General features: G+C 34.1%; 1 non-coding gene across 1 annotated transcript; it reads right to left on the reverse strand.

The window, feature by feature from the left end:
- Nucleotides 1–2574: 2574 nt before the first annotated feature.
- On the reverse strand, nucleotides 2575–2681 carry LOC148763154 (small nucleolar RNA R71). Its single transcript, XR_016026134.1, has one exon. It is a non-coding gene; the product is annotated as a small nucleolar RNA R71 (small nucleolar RNA).
- Between the last annotated feature and the right edge of the window lie 1980 nt (nucleotides 2682–4661).

Genomic DNA, 4661 nt, shown 5'->3' on the forward strand with positions numbered 1-4661 from the left:
AAGGTAAAATTTCTTGATTTTTACTTGTGATCTACCTTTCCCATGCATTATTTTGCATTTTCCATGGTTGAATCACAAGATATCATGAAGGATTCATGGCTAACTGAATTTAGAGAGAGAAGATTTGATGATTTATTTGGTTAGATTTTGAGATATTTTAGTGTTTACAGTTGATTTATCATGTTTGGAAGAAAAACAAGTAAGAAAAATCACATGTTCTTCATGGATTCTTCATTGGCTGAATTTCATAAAGACAATATTGAAGATGAATCTTGTGATGTCTTATGTTATTTAGTTAAATTTAATGAATTGTGGTGGTGGAAACCGAAAATGGTAATGTTTAGCATGAAAAATCGTATACCCCTCAAGAACCTCCATTGGCCGAATCTTCCTTGTAGAGTATTGATGATGATTTTGATTTTATTTCAAGTGATTTGGTTAGGAATTAGTGATTTATGGTGTGAGAATCAAGCTTGAAAACATTATAGTGTTGATGCACCCACCATGGCCGAATTTTCCAAGAGAAAATGTGACGATGATTTTGCCATATTTCAAGTTATTTAATTTGTGTTTGATGATTTGGAGTATTGGGAGAAAAATGGAATTAAATAGAGTTAAATTGGACATATTGGCGAATTAATTGGGTGATAGATCGAATTAGGCCACTACTGTTTTATTTAGGTACACAATTGAATTTGTGCAGAACACCGTATTTAAACGATAATCTGAACAATTTACATCTCATTTCATGTATTAGTATAAAGCCTGAATTGGTTTTATAACAATTTAGCACAAATGTAATAAATGGTTTATTGTGCATTATGTCTAGGTGGTGAGCATTCTGGCAAAAGTAAAGAGATAGTACCCGAGGATCAAGAATCGGAGTACTTGAAACTCGATTTCCATTACAGTGAGTAACCTTACTATCGTCTTAATTATCTAAAGTGATTTTTATCTGATTTTGTGATTTTATGGAAAATGAGTTTAAATGGTAAATCTTTATGTTTTATAAACAAAATGTGTTTAAATGAAATGATTCTATAAATTGTCTTGAAATTGAATGATGGCTTTGAAAATAGAGTAATTGGAGACCATTTGATGAATTGTGAATTTATGGTTCTAATTTATTGGCTTATGGCAATATTGGTATGAATGGCTGAATTGGTATTTGTATTGAATATGTATAAACTATTGTTCACCTTGATAAGCTGGATAATGATAAAATTGTCATGTCATGCTGTTAAATTTTATTGAATTGGTGGGTTATTGATTAGTCATTGCAGTGGAGGAGTTCTGTGGACCAGCCTATTAGAGGGGGCACGGTAACCCTATTATATTCATACCTCAGTATGAGAGGCTCAGATGGATAAATCCTGAGGTTAACACTTTAGAGTTCACTTCACGCCAAACCACCACGTGAGGGTGAACTCAGCCAACGCGAAGAAACGGCTATATTTTCAAAATAAAAACATGATTTATGCGTACATAACTTTTTAACAGCCTTGGCGGACTCGGTTGGGATAGCCATCGACCAAGGTATCCTTGACAACTGAGTATGAGAGTGATTTTGGCACGAGCCAAAGTTTAAGAAATTCATAAGCCATGTTGATTACTCAATTTATATGAATTGATTTTATTTGATTGAAATGAGTTGAAAGGTGATGAATTACAATTTGATAATCTATTTTAATTTGTCTCCATTTAGTTAGCTTTAGATATTTTACATGGCATTTGTTTACTCATTGGGATTATATAATCTCACCACCCTCCTTTCCACCCATTTCAGGCTCAGAATAGTCAGTAGATAGCTCACTTTGTTGAGGGCTAGAGTTGGACTTGCATCCTCAAAAACTGTAGGTTTACCGTTTTTGATACTTTTGGTCATTTGTGGGCCCACGTGTCACTGTAAATTAAATTTTATACTTTGGTTATCTGTCTAACAGTATGTATGAATTTATTTAGCTTTTACGCTACAAAAATTATTTACCGGTAACTCTATAAATATTGTTTTATAAAAAAATAGAATATTTTATTGAATATTTTTATTATATTCATATAGTTATAGTTTCACTTTAAATGAATGTTTTGGACATCTAAACTTATTTTTGATTATGAAATATGTGTTTTTCACTCGCATACTACATTTTTAGCTGGTTTCGAGATTTTTGAGGAAAAATGACCAAAATGCCCTTGTGAGACAGAAATCATTTTTTTTATTGATTTAAGTTGAAAATAGCTTTGAATCTTTTAGAACATGATATTTGGAAATGGTTACTCACTGCGGAAATGAGAAACTGATATTAAAGCCTAGCGGGGTTCCGGTTGACATTCTGAGTAATGAGTGTTGATCGGGACACCGCGGTGGTTATCACGGGCTCGAGGGGAGTACTGAGTTGTGACATTTGTGATACCTTTAAATACAATGGAGTAACTGATGATGCTATTAGGTTGAGACTGTTTCCATTCTCTCTAAGGGATAAAGTAAAAAACTGGCTTAATTCACTGCCCAATGGGTCTATCACTAAATGAGAGAACTTAGCTCAAAAGTTTCTCGCAAAGTTCTTTCCACCTGCAAAGTTGAGGAACGACATCACCTCATTCACAAAATTTGTTGGTGAGTTCTTATATGAAGCTGGGGAGAGGTTTAAAGAACTACTGCGAAGATGTCCACATCATGGGATTCTTGATTGGTTGCAAGTTCAGACATTCTACAATGGGCTGGTTGGGTCAATTAAAACCACAATTGATGCTGCTATTGGTGGGGCATTGATGAGTAAGAATGCTGCAGATACTTATAATTTGTTGGAAGAGATGGCTTCAAATAATTATCAATGGCCTTCAAAAAGGTCAGGTTCGAGAAAAGCTGTTGGAGCCTATGAGATTGATGCAATTAGCAACTTAGCTGTGCAAGTGGCTGCACTGTCCAAGAAATTTGACACATTGGGAGTTCATGCAGTTCAAAATTCATTTGTAGTTTGTGAGATGTGTGGAGATGGCCATTCAAGTGATCAATGTTCATACAATTTTGTATCAGTCCAATTTGTGGGGAACTTCAACAAACAGCAGAATAACCCATACTCTAATACATACAATCCTGGTTGGAGAAACCACCCTAACTTTTCATGGAAAAACAATGCAAGGCCTTCCAATTCAAACCCCAACGTGCCTCCTGGTTTCAACTACAATCTAGACCACCAATTCTTGAAAAGAAGTCCCAAGTGGAAGAACTTATCTTGCAATATATGTCCAAGACTGATGCCATAAGTCAAAGCTATGGAGCCTCCTTGAGAAATCTCGAGACCCAAATGGAACAGCTTGCAAACTCCATCAACAATAGACCCCAAGGTGCCTTACCAAGTGATACAGAAGTCAATCCCAAAGGTAAAGAACATTGTAATGCAATTGCACTTTGGAGTGGAAAAGAAGTCGAAGGGGTGAATGAAAAATCAATTGAATCTTCAATGGAGCATCTAGATAATGACAAGGCAATTGTTGAAAAAGAAGTTGAAATGGAAAAGACAGATAATGGGCAAGCTAAAATTCAAGGGAATTCTGAAGCAAATTACCCTCCACCACCATTCCCACAAAGGTTGAAAAAGCAAAGTGAAATACCCCATACTTTGATATAGTGATAAATAAAGTTGATCGAATGCAAATTGAGGTCAATTAAAATGTTTAAAAGTGATAAAAGACGAAAGGAGTAGTTTAGGATAAAATATTTCGCAAGTGAGAAAATAACAATAAAATAATAATAATTTTATCAGAAGAGAATTTGTGGGATAAAAGGCAATTCAGAAGTCAAGTGAGGCATAATAAGGTATTTCAAGTACCAAGGAGACAAGATAAAATTTTTAAAATATTAATATTTAACCGGATGTCGAAATTAGTCAAGAAGAAGGATCATATGGTGGATCCAAGTGGGGGAGAAGATGATAAGCGCGACTCTATAAAAATATTTGTCATGACATACACGTGATGGATAGCATGTTTGCATGCTAAGAGAGTCCCGAAAAAAAAAAATTTACAAAAGTCGGTATTGTACCTAGAGGTACAACAAAGTTGAGTTAAACCTCGAACTAGATCAAATAGAGAATTTACGATGAAATTAAGAATTTTAAAGTCCCAGAATGGTTTAATATGGTGATTCGAAGTTCGAGGATCAATTTGAAGACAAACCGAACTTTTCGCTATCTAGGGGTAAAATGGTCATTTGCCAGCTAAGGACAAAATGGAAATTTTTAGAAAAGATTTTTGGCCCCATTTGACTTATTGGAGTAAGATTTGAGGTTTAGAAGTGAAAAATTTTAATTTCGGTATAATTTGGAGAAAAAGGGTAAAATGGTAATTTTGCCATTTGAAATCGAAAATTTAATTTTTGAAAGGATTTTGATCAAATTTAATTATTTGGAGTGTGAAATGAGTATGAGGAGTGCAAATTATGCATTATGGCAAATTTTCAATTTTTGGGGCAAAAATGTAATTTTTGAAAAGTTCGGGGGCAAAAGTGTAATTTTGAAAAATTTGCTCCACCAAAACTTTGGGAAAATCTGGAAATTTCACTTAAGACTTGGATAAGTCAAAGGGAATGCATGGTGGAAAAAGTAGGACAAATGGATGGCTAGAAAAAAAAATGAATTAATAAAATATTTAAAATATGAATA

The sequence above is a fragment of the Theobroma cacao genome, chromosome 4, assembly GCF_053813885.1.
Source record: "Theobroma cacao isolate CCN51 chromosome 4, ASM5381388v1, whole genome shotgun sequence".
Classification (NCBI taxonomy): domain Eukaryota; kingdom Viridiplantae; phylum Streptophyta; class Magnoliopsida; order Malvales; family Malvaceae; genus Theobroma; species Theobroma cacao.